Raw genomic sequence first — 13,283 nt, 5'->3', positions numbered from 1 at the left:
GGAAGAATGTTTCAAGAAATATCATGCATAAAAGTATTTTATATATACCTTGCCTTTGCTACCAGAAAACTTTTAGTTGAAAATATGAATGTTTTTTTTTAATTTCTGAATAAATCCATTTTATTTATGAATCGTTTCATTTCCCGTCGCCACAGAAGCCCAATATGTATAGTTAGCATGTATTTGCTATGAGAATGATTGTAGTTGGTGTCATAGATCTTCCTGGCCATTATGAGATAACTTGTAGTGGATGTCCAGCAGTAGACCGCCAACTATGAGTTATCTTGTAGTTGACAGTCAAAGTGTTCCTTAGCATTGTTATTTTTTTAAACAGTAAGATGAATTTCCTTTGATCTGTCCTCATGTGCAGCATTCCTGAGATTTGATACTACACCTTTGTTTCGACATTGTCAACATTGGCCTGATCAGTGCCACTATAATTAGTTGTTCTCCTCAAATTCTTGCTATCACTTTCTCCTTCAGTACATTTCACCAATGACATCTCAACTTTACCTCCCAAATCATAAACTTACATTTCACAACAGTAAATTGATAACTTCAGTGAAATATATTTAAATCATCCTGAAAAACAAATACATTAGTTTTCACTCACTTGCATGTCTCTTATCAACACTGAATCATCTGAAAGTAACTGCATATCACTACTTTAATATTATAATAATATCGCAATCATATTCCTAAGCCTAACCCCTCTAATACTACTAGAGATTTTCCTGTATCATACAATACAATATATTGTATTGTATGATGCAGGAAATGGCATTTGCTTCCATAGAGCTAGATCACCAGAAGAAAGACCAATATAAATCTGATTCTAGTTGATGACTAGAGAAACCTTTTTCAGCATATTCTGAAGTTAATCAATCTTTTGCAGATGCAAACAGCATTATTCCTCAAAGGAACTCAGGTTTTTAACCCTGCAGCTACAGAAAATCACCCTATTTCAGCAATAATAGTTACAAACTAAAGGATGACAGTAGTTTTGACATACTCTTATCATCAGATGCCAATGAAATCACTGATAGCCTTGGGCAAGCAATTAATGGATGGCTAATGCTGGAGATTGGCTTCCCATCAATCTTCAAAAGTTTGGGATAAATGGCCTTGTCAACTCCTTCGGAAAATAAAAGACAGAGGATTTATGCAATCTATTATCCAAATCCCTATGTGATTCAATTTAAGTACTATATAACAATCTGTCAAAGGCCTCCACAAAATCCATATAATATAGATTACTCAGCCTGGTTGGCTGAGTGAATAGTGTACTACACTGTAAATGACAATCTGTGGGTTTGAATATTACAGGATATTGGCTGTTTGTGAAAGTCTTTAGGTGGAATATACTACTATAGTGTTAAAACCTTCTGTAGGCAATAACTATTATATATATAACATATAATCAATAATTCAAAATTTCACAAAACTTTTGCATATGAAAACTGGATAACCAACGATCAAATAATTACTGATCGTGAAAAGATACTGAAAATATGGTAATGAATATCGAGTACATTATTCGAATATGATGATAGCTTGAATCAACAAAATTTAAAGGGAAATGTTTCAGTAACAGAGAATGATGATTATTATTCTGCTGCATATATATTTTTTTATTTATTTCTCCCACATGCAAAAGGCAAAAGAACCTATAGCCAGCAAATATGGGCAAGGTCAGGAATAGAGTAATCTGTTGATATTCTTCTTGAACTGTTGGAGATTGGTCTTTTGAAAATGCTTTGTGTGTGTGTGTGGGGGGTTTCTATGGCTGTTCCACAGAACTGACATAGAAGAAAGAAAGATGACTGGAAGTAGCAAGTTCAATGAGTATGCAGGTCGATTGTAAAGGGATATTGAGCAGCTGTTGAGTTTTTGTATATCTGGCACAAATAGGAGGCATAATGGATCTTAGCTCTGCTGAACAATGGCATGGAAATATTGGTAGAAGAAACAATGTAGAAACTGATCTATGGGAAAGTTGCTGAAGACAATCTGTATATGAAGTGTCATTAATCAACAAGACTGCCCTTTTCTGAACAGCATCAAGAATTTTTAGGAATTTCTTAGATGCACCACCCAAACATGAATGCAGTATTCTAATGTTGGTCAGATTTGGGATTTATACAGAGTAAGTAACTGTTCAGCAGAGAAATACTGTCTTGAGTGGAAAAGGATGCTAAGTTTTTTGGAAGTTGATGATGATATAGAAATGATATAATTGTGCCAGGAAAGGTTTGGAGTAAGAGTCAGTCCAAGAAGAGCACTATTAAAAGTAAGTGGAAAGATCTATAGTCATTTTTACAAGAAAACAACCAAAACAGTGTTTTTGAAGCATTGAAATTGACTAGAATGCTTTCACTCCAATCAAGAATGTTGTGGAGATCAATGTTCGGGCAATTATTACATTACAGATGATCTTGAAGCTTAAAATGTTTGATAACTGCAAGGCTGGTTATCAAACATTGTCCTACACTTATGAAGTGTGTGCTATCATCAGTAAAACTGTGAATAGGGTTTGAGTCAATGAGAGGTCATTTATATAAATCAGGAAGATGGTGGGTGAAATGACAGAGCACTGAGGGACACTGGCCTTAACAGGAAAGTTTGAGAAGAGAACACTATCTACCATTACATGTATGGATGGATCTGAGAGAAAACTGGCAATCCATTAACACACGGATGAAGGCAGTCCAAATGATGGTAACTTGTTGAGAAGTCCATGATGCCAGACCCTAAAAGCCTCAGATATGTCAAGATTAACGGCACAGGTTTCTCCAAACCTTTCCATGGAATGGGTGCAAAAGGTGCATGACATAAGCCAGGAGATCTCCTGTGGATCTAGATTAGCAAAATCCATACTGGTAGTCACTAATTAGAGCCAATATGAGCCTCACATAGTGTTGGTGAGAAATCTTCTATTGTAAATATCAGATCTCTATAGAAAGCAGGAACACTCCAAATTCTACAAGTGAATCTGAAAAGGATAAGTGGGATACTATAGGAATCTCAGAAACTCACTGGACAGGAGAAGGATGCCTTCTCCTGTCCAGTGATCATACCAGACGGCAAATTATTCTATTCGGGACGAAGAGACAATGTACATAGAGAAGGAATTGCAATTCTAATAAAACAAAATCTTACTGCAAGTATAACAGATATTAAGCCTATCTCATCTAGAATAATTGGAATTAGACTAAAAGCCAAAGAAAAAGGACTACACATAAAGGTTATTAAGATTTATGCACTGGATGCAAGTCACAATGAAGACATCGAACCATTCTACAATGATCTCTCAAAAGAAATAGATAATACTAACTCCAGAGACATCTTATTCATAATTGGAGATTTCAATGCTAAGATCGGAACTTTCAGACTATTCTTCTTATTATTATTATTCAGGCCTCCATGGAGTCAAAAGACTCATTGTGAGAGATCCTTCCTAAGAAACACAAAGTCTATCAAGACTCATCGAGGGGAGGTTCCCCCTAAGAAATACGAAGTCTATCATACCACTCCTTAAACTCATTGACCTTTCTTGCTCTCACCTCCATCAGGCAATGCATTCCAGGGTTCAACTGCCCTCCATGCAAAGAAACCACTCCGCACCCTCTTGCTCACAGTTTCCTTTCATAACTTCCAGGGATGGCCTCTTGTCATCACTCCTTCCTGCTGTTCAACCAAGCAAAAGAACTCCCCAGTGTCAACCCTGTAACCACCTCTCAACAGTTTAAAAGTCTCAATCATATCACCTCTCCTCATTCTATCCACCAAACTCTGCAGTCCACATTCCCTCAGCCAATCCTCATAAATAACATTGTACAGTCCTGAAACCATCTTTGTTATCTGCCTTTGTACCCTTTCCACAGTTAATATATCCCCTATAAATCCTGGGGACCAAATCTGAGAACAATAGTCCAAGTGTGGTCTGATTAGGGTCTTATACAACGGAATGATAACTGTTTTATCTCTGCTGGTCAGCGTCCTTCTCATTGCAGCAATTCTCTGTGTTACCTTTACCATCATTGTAATATGTCACTTAATTTCAGGTGTCTATCAATCATCAACCCCAGATCGTTTGTCTCCTCTACTTCCTCCAGTATAACTCCTCCCATATAGTGTCCCATCGATGTTTCCCAAACCTCAAGACCTTACATTTCGCTGCATTAAACCGACACCCCCATTCATTTGCCCAACTATCTAGCTTATTCAAATCCTCTTGCAGGGCTGCTGCATCTGCACTATTACTAATAATCCTTCCCGGTTTCGCATCATCTGCAAACAACTGAATATCCCCTTGCAATGACAATGTCATGATTATAAAGGTTAAACAATATAGATCCCAGTACTGAGCCCTGTGGGACCCCACTTGTAACCCTCTGCTTCCTTGAAACTGCCACACCATACACAACTCTCTGATACCTATCGGACAGCCAATCCTGAATCCAGCTGACCAATCTGACATCCAGACCCATGTCTGCAACTTAAATATCAGCTTATCATGTGGCACCCTGTCAAATGCCTTCGCTAAGTCTAAGAAAATGGCAGTATATGCCTTTCCCTCATCTAATGCTCTTGTAATTTTATCATAAAAGGCCAGCATATTGCCAAAACAAGATCGCCCATTCACAAATCCATGTTGACTCTCTCACAGATAACATTACCCTCATCTGCCCAATGCTGTATAAGGTCCTTCACTACTTTCTCCAAGATCTTATTAACTACTGATGACACAAACTGGCCTATAATTAGACACTTCCAGTCTGCTACCGTCCCTATGCAATGGCACTATCTTACCTTCCTTCCATTCCATTGGCACCTAACCTAAACATTGCTGCTAATAAATATTCTTTCATAATTTTCCATGCACTAATGATATCCCGGCCTTCCAATTCCTCCCTCCATGAAACTTCCCCAAGTTGACATCTTAGATTATTATAATCACATGCCTTATAATTCCACATACGTTCGCATCTCTTTGATACTCCTGCATATCTATTCATTTTCCAAGTCAAAACCATATGATCACTCTCTCCAACTGGTGGGAGAGATGTCAACTCAGTTATTATCAACTCTTCTGATGCTATAACCAAATCCAAAACTCTTGAACCTCTTGTTCCCTCTATTACATGTTGCCTAAGACATTTGTCCCTCAAGAATTCTAGAAATTCCATTCCCTTATTGCTAAATGTATCTTCCTCTCCATAATGGGGAAATTTGGAATTGGAACCGAAAATGAAAGATGAGAAACTATGCTCAATTTCTGCAAAGAAAACAACCTTGTGATCTCAAACACACTATATACCTAGTTTTAAATACACCTGGACCCCACCAGATAGAGAAATATGAAATTGTATAGATTATATCCTAATTAGAAATAAATGGAAAACCTCAATCAAAAACGTAAGAACACTCAAAAGCCTAGAGTTGGATACAGACCATGAACTCCTCTCGGCAACAATGCAGATAAAAATTCAAAGTCAACTATAAAAGAAACAGAATTGATAAACTCCACATGGAAAAGTTAAAAAATAACCAAATAACACTCAAACAGATGAATCCAAAAACCTTTGGAAAACAGAGAAAGAAATATTAACTCGGCAAGGGAAACTTTAGGAATTTATAAGAGACCCGATAATAAATGGATAATACATCTGAAAGTTTAGGGGAAAAAAAAAAAAAATAAAATAAAAACAAAAATAAACAAGCATACCTCAGAAGAAAACAAGAAGTACAAACAACTCAAAAACGAAATTGATAAACTCTGCAGACAGGCTAAAGAAAACTGACTAAACAAAAAAAGCAGAAAAATGCAACGAGGCATATAAACACCATAACTCAAAAACATTACATAACAAAATTAAAGAAATTACAAGAAACTTTTCACCACTACCTCTAACAATGATCAACCATCAGGGCAAGGAAACAGGAAATCTAAATGCAATAAAAGCAATATGGATGGAACACTGCCAAGAAACCTTTAAGAATGAAAGCAATAATTAATAACAAGGCCCCCACACTAACTAAAGACATGATGCCTTAATGATCCTTCCGTCAGAAGTGGAGAATACTTTTAAATGAAATCTGACAAAGCACCAGGGATAGGCCAAATTCCCTCATAACTCTGGAAAGCAGGAAGGCAAACAACTTTAAAATTCCTTACCACACTTTTCATCAAAATCATTAAATCAGGAGAAATACCAGAAGATTGGAGAATAGAAATTATCATACCAATTTACAGGAAAAGTGATAAGAAAAATTGTAAAAATTACAGACCAATCACATTACTCAGCCATGCTTACAAAATATTATTATTATTATTATTCCTGACATCTCCAAGGAGTCCGAAGACTCATCGCGGGAGGACACCTACAACTGTCTCAACCACTACACCGAACCTCTACTACGAATCAACGCCATCTACCGCCCACCTCCACCACCACCACAACTGGTATTCTATGTCTGTAAATTGCGTGTGTTCTTAAATATTTACAAGAGTATTACAGAACAGAATAAAAGAGCACATATGAGATCATTCTTAGTGAAGAACAGGCAGGCTTCAGAAAGAATAATCCACACTGGATCAGATCTTCATAATACAAAGACTAGCAGAATTATACTGGGAACATAACAAAACTATCTATTACTGTTTTATAGATTTTAAACAGCATTCAACTCAATAAACAGAGTAACTTTATTAAGAATATTAAAACAGAAAAAAAATTAATGAAGATACCCAGACTTCTTAGAAAAATATTATAGTCTCACAGAAGCAAAAATTAAATTTAACAGTATAACAACAGATAAAATAAAATCAGTGCAGGAGTAGCCCAAGGATGTCCCATCTCCCCATACTTTTTTAACATCTACCTAAAGAAGACAAAGAGAAAAAGGGGTCAACCTAAATGGTTATAACCCTAATAACATAAAATATGCAGATGACATTGTAATGACACAGGACACAAAAGAAAAAATGGTGAACCTAATAACCAAACTAAACAATACGGCTAAGGAATACAGCATGATCATAAATGGCATGGCCAGAGACAAAACAAAAATCTTGGTAATTGGAAAAAATTAAGAAAAAGCAAACTTCTCCTTGAATGGATCAACAATTGAACAGGTAAAACAATTCAACTATTTAGGAACAGTAATAACAGAACACTTAGATACAATGACCAATATTAAACATAGAATATCGACTGCATGGTCATCAGTCGACAGTAAGCTAGATAAAATCTGGAAAAATAATAAAATCATCAAACCTCTATAAATAAAATTATATAATGCAATTATAATACCCACTGTGTTATATGCTTTAGAAATTTGGACACTCAAGAAGACAGAGATACAAAAACTGGAGGCTTTCAAGATGAAATGTCTCAGAAAAATAAAATAAAATGGACAGAAAAGAAAACAAATGAAACTGTAAGACAAGACCAAAAATATACAGACTCATTAATAGAAAAGATCAAAAGAAGACAACTTCAGTGGTATAGACATGTCGAGAGAATGGCATCAAAAAGGCTGCCTAACCTTGTTCTGCATGTAAGATTAAAAGAAAAAAGGAAGAACAAGAACTATATGGATAATATCAATAAAGGTCAAGTCTGGATTACAAATATACAGACAGCTCACCAGCCACACAAGAAACCGAGACTCCTGAAGGTTGTTGTGGAAACAATGGAAGATTCAACCCGTCCACGATGGAAGAGGACAGCAAATAAGTAAATAATATGTATTGTAAAATACTGAGAATGTGAAAGTGGCCAAAAATGAATGGAAGCATTGAGCTTTATGGAATTATGTAACTTGGATGATATATAGAAATTTTCTGACTACTTAAAAAAAAAAAAAAAAACACATGAAAAATGTGAATATAATTATTGTCTTACTGCATCAATTTTCACAATTTTTTAATAATTATTATTATTACATGACATCTCCAAAGACTCATCATGGGAGAGCAGTCTACTCCGCTATGCACGTCTCACCATCTGTTCTACCACTTAACCCTCCAACTATACACAACTCACTGTTTTTCTACTTAATTCTCTAACTACACACACAATGTCACCTACTGCCCACAACCACCAACACAACAGTGTTGTTTCATTTGTAAATTGTATGCATTCTCATGGCTGATTTATCTGCATGCAGGATGAAAAACCTTGCTAGCTCCATAAGATCGGCTAACTCACCTTCAATTGAAAAAAGTCCATATAAAGATTCCTCCTGTCATGAGAATTCAATGAAGGGTACACTGTCTTGTTCTTCCAATTGCTATGGAGGTGCTTAACAATTAGATCACAAAATAATTATAGAAGATAGTAATAAATAATTATATTTAATTTTATGTTATGTTTATGTTATTTTATATTATGCCTATTATTTAAAAAAATTCTTTTAAGTATTTTTAATTTAAAAATCTATACAATATGGAGAGTAGATAGCATTTACTTTGACACATCTGACTTTAAATGAGATTAATAAATGTATTCAGATACTTACTGGTTAGTTGATTAACTGTTCTATTAACAATGTGAATGGGGTGTTAATGGGATTAGATGTGCAACACACAGCCTCTTCTAGCTAACCCATCATCACATTGTACAGTTCATTTGAACAAAAGAGACTCTGGTGACCAACTAACAGCAGTATATCCACATCCCATGCAAGTCACCATCACCAACCTGTCTAGCCAGCATGGTGATTATGGCTACAATCTTCTAAGATTGCTTCATCTTTCACAACTATGATAGTATAACAAAAAAAAAAACTCAGCTTTCATTCTCTGGAGGCTGGATTATTACTGATCAAGGCAGTTGCAAGTGCATGAAAACAGAGGGTCCTAAGAGTCCCCAGAGGTATGGACAGAGCGGCCATTTGATAGTAACCTTGGCTATGTATAATTTACGATCCCTTTACTCTGACTCAAGACTTCTTGAACTGCAGGATGAACTTGGTAAAAGTAAGTTGGAAGTTTTTTCACTTGGTTATATTATAAATTAAAGATATCAAGAAACTTTGGATAAAAGATTAAACCAAGTATGTAATTTCTTGGTATCTTTAATTGTAAAAGTAACTGGGACATTTTCAGACTAAGTGAAATATGGAGAAAGGGGAAAGATCTTATCTTATAGAACTGCAGTGGACGCATCTACTACAGGGGCAGAGACAACAGGCGCCATAGTGGTATAGGATTTATTATTAATAAGAAATTGAAGAACAATATTGTAGAGATTGAAAGTTCCTCCAATAGTGGCAAAGATAGCGGTGATCTAGATATATATAAGACATATCAGTTGTAACTCATCCAGGCATATGCACCCACCATAGGTTATGATGATGAAGTTGAATCTTTCTAAGAAGAAATCCGACACCTGAGTAAAAAACGAAAACCACAGTTTCAAATTATTATGGGAGTCTTGAACGCAAGTAGTGAACAACATGATAAAACATCAGTTGGTAAATTTTACTATGGTGAAAGAAATGATTGTGCCAAACCTAATAGAACATGCAGAATAAGAAAAACTCTCCATCTTTAAAAAAAAAATCAAACAGGACACAGACATGACACCCCCACAAGGAAGAGACAAGTGAATAGATAAGACTACACTGTTATTAACACATTCAACACAGGCAGTGATCAATGAATTGGTGAAATGTAAAATGTCACTGAACAAGATGGGAAATGATAATGAAATTAAGTAAAGTCAATACAACAAACCTTCAGAATAACTGTAAAGCATTTTGGCTAGAACTCAAAAAATGCTTCTCAATACTAGAAAAAATATCTTAATGGACAAAGACATAACAACAATTAACAAAATGCTGCTGATGGAAGTGGCCAAAAAAGGTATGAGGCAAATGTTGTAAGTTTAAACCAAATGATATTCTTGGAGGTATAATCAAACAAAGTTTGCGCACGAAGTAACTGGACAACTCGTATATAGAAACTAATGAATTCACATCACTTGCCTTAGAATCCAAAAATGCAAAACACACTGCAGAGTTTGGTGGATAGAAGAAAGAGAGGTGATATGATTGAGACTTTTAAACTGTTGAGAGGTGGTTACAGGGTTGACACTGGGGAGTTCTTTCACTTGGCTGAACAGCGGGAAGGAGTGTTGACAAGGGATCATTCCCGGAAGTTTTGGAAGGAAACTGTGAGCAAGAAGTGAGGAGTGGTTTCTTTGCATGGAGGGTGGTTGAACCGTGGAATGCATTGCCTGATAGAGTGGCGAGAGTGAGAACGGTCAATGAGTTAAGGAGTGGTATGATAGACTGTGTTTCCTAGGAAACACAGTCTATCATACCCACGATGAGTCTTTTGACTCCTTGGAGGCCTAAATAACAATAATAACATCCTTACACACATGTATAATGCTATGCATTATGGGAATGGTTCCCACCCAGACCAGTTTCGACCTTTATTGATGTCTCAACAGTAGGAGCCAGACCCAGAAGTGATACCAAGGTTTTACCATTGATACCAGGGCTTTGCATTAAGGGATAAGGCAAGTGATGTGAAGTCATTAGCTTCTATATATAATACAAGCTGTCCAGTTCTGAAGTTACTTCAGGTGAAAACTTTGTTTGCTTACATTTGGATAAAGGATTAAACCAAGAATATAATTTCTTGGCATCTTTAATTTATAGACAGGAGACAAAGACTAAACAAAAAACTGGAAAAAAAAACTTTCAGAAAAGACCAAGGTGCTCATGCAGTAACAAAAAAATATGAAACTCAACAAAGGAAATCTATCATTTGCAATAGAGTATGATGAATTTTGCAAGACTGTAAGGAAGTGTATTACGGAGAACATAAGTACAACTGTGAGCTTATTCAACATGATAATGATACAGTAAAAATCATACTAAGGAAAAAGCATCACCAGTCCTGTGAGAGGAAGTTACCCATGCTACCAAGAAAATGAGTCGAGGAAGAGCCTCAGGAGAAGACTGCAATACTGCAGACATCTTAAAAGCTACTAGTTCAGAGGTGAAGACAGTACTTGCCCAGCTATTTACTAAATGCCTTGACAAAGACTGAATTCCCATGCAACAGATAGTAATTTTTACATAAAAAAGGGAGGCAGAGAAAACCAGAAAAACTACAGATCTATTAGCCTCTTACCTGTAATTTACAAAGTGTTTACAGGAGTGCTGTAGAACTGCCTGGAGAAAGTGGTATCCTTTGCTCAACTATATAAAGGGGTTCAGAAGTGGTTTCAGCACCATAGATCACATGCAAGTACTACAAGAAATAACAGAGAGGTACAATGAATACAGACTCCAGCTCTGCTTGACATTCATTGACTATGAGAAAGCATTTGATTCCATATGAATGTCATCAGTCATTAACTCCCTGAAGTCTTGCTCCATAGATGACAACTGCATTAGAATTATCAGCAATATCTATGAAAATGCAAACAGCAACATTCGGGCTTTTTAAAGACACAAAGCCTGTCAAAATTGGGAAAGGAGTATACCAAATGTGACACCATATCGCCAAAGCTTTTTGGTAATATGGTGTTGCCAAAGCACGTGCGCGCGCACGCACACACACACACACACACACACACACACACACACAAATTATTAATGGAGACTGCCTTACCATCTGTATTTTACTAATTACAATATCTTTGCCAATACTCCACCTGAATTACAAAACATGCTTCGGGAACTAGCAGACAAAAGTAAAGAAGTGGGACTGAAGATGAACCTGATGAAGACTAAAGTAATATACAACAACTTCACAGATAAATCAGATATATGTTGAGGATGTAATGCTGGAAATTGTGAATAATCACCTGGGTCAAAAGATTACAAATTATGGCAATATCCAGGGAAAAAAGAGACGTGAAACTGGCATGTAGTGCATTTGGTAAAATGCACTAATATCTTTAGGAGCACCCTACCCTTATGTCTAAAGATAAAGGTGTTTAACCAGTGCATCTTACCAATGGATCTGGATCATGGACTTGGACCTTTACAAGAAGAGACATCCAAAGGCCTGAGACCACTCAGAGAAGCATGAGGAGATGCATGATGGGAATTACAAGAAATGGAATACATGGATAAGGGGAATGACAAGAGTGGAAGACATCATTATCCTTGTGAAAACCCTAAATTGCAAACGGGCAGTCCACACTGCTAGAAGATGTAACTAACGATGGACTACAGAAATAATAAACTGGACCCTAGAGACTGTTAAAGACCTAGAGGATGACCATTTAGCTGAAGGAAGGATAAAATCAGGAAACAGAGTGGCATGGCAACAAGCAGCCCAGGACAAGACTAAGTGGAGAAATCTTGGAAAGACCTTCATCCACCAGAGGACTGAGAATGGCTAAGATGATTAAGAAACACTGACAGTAACACTATTTTGCTTTAATATGGCCACCAACAAGTGACAATAACTTAATTTAAGCAAGAATATGAAAGAACTTAAAATACAGTGGTATCTCACTAATCCGAACTGCGGTTTGAAAGAAAAAAAAAAGTTTTATTTATTACGTATTATTTTGTGCACTGTTATTTTTATTTAATAATTATTATTTTAACTATTATTATTTATTTTATTATTATTACAGTACAGTATTTTTTTTTTTTTTTTTCATACTGTCGATTGTACAGTTGTAGTGTAGGCCTATTTATTGTGTGTTCACATTTGCTTGGGAAGCCATAGAACCTGAAGCAATTCGAGCATCATGGAAAAAACTGTGGCCTTCTAGAATTTACCAAGATAACTACAGTGATACACAAAAAGAGGAAATTCAAAACGTATATAATTTGCTAATTATATGAAGAGCCAAAGGCTTCAATTCGGCAACATAACTTATTTAAGTTAAGGGATATTACATCCCATATTGTTTCTTAGCCGAATATAGAAACTATATAAAGTTTGGCGATTCCAAGCGTAAGCAAATACCTGGATACTGCAGCAACTGACCCTTTAGGTAGTGCAAGCTGAGGCAACTCATATCAAAGGTGGAGCAAGATCCGATCACTATTCTTGATATTTACCCATAATGTGAACTTAGCTCCTAGGAGCTGTATTACTGTTCTACATTATGAGAGAAGGTCACTACCCAGACCAGTTTCAACCTTTATGTCACCGAATTGAAGCCTTTGGCTCTTCATATAATTAGTAATTTATTAGGCCACCTCTTGGCAATTCTCATAGAAGGGATGCAAGTTCTGTTCGCTACAAACTTGGTATTATTAACTAGGTCTACCTACTCACTGATGAGACCTCA

This window comes from Typopeltis vanoorti, chromosome 11 (genome assembly GCF_054136105.1).
Source record: "Typopeltis vanoorti isolate ZY-2024b chromosome 11, IOZ_Tvanoo_1.0, whole genome shotgun sequence".
NCBI classification, from domain to species: domain Eukaryota; kingdom Metazoa; phylum Arthropoda; class Arachnida; order Uropygi; family Thelyphonidae; genus Typopeltis; species Typopeltis vanoorti.
Note: the sequence above shows the minus strand (reverse complement) of the source record.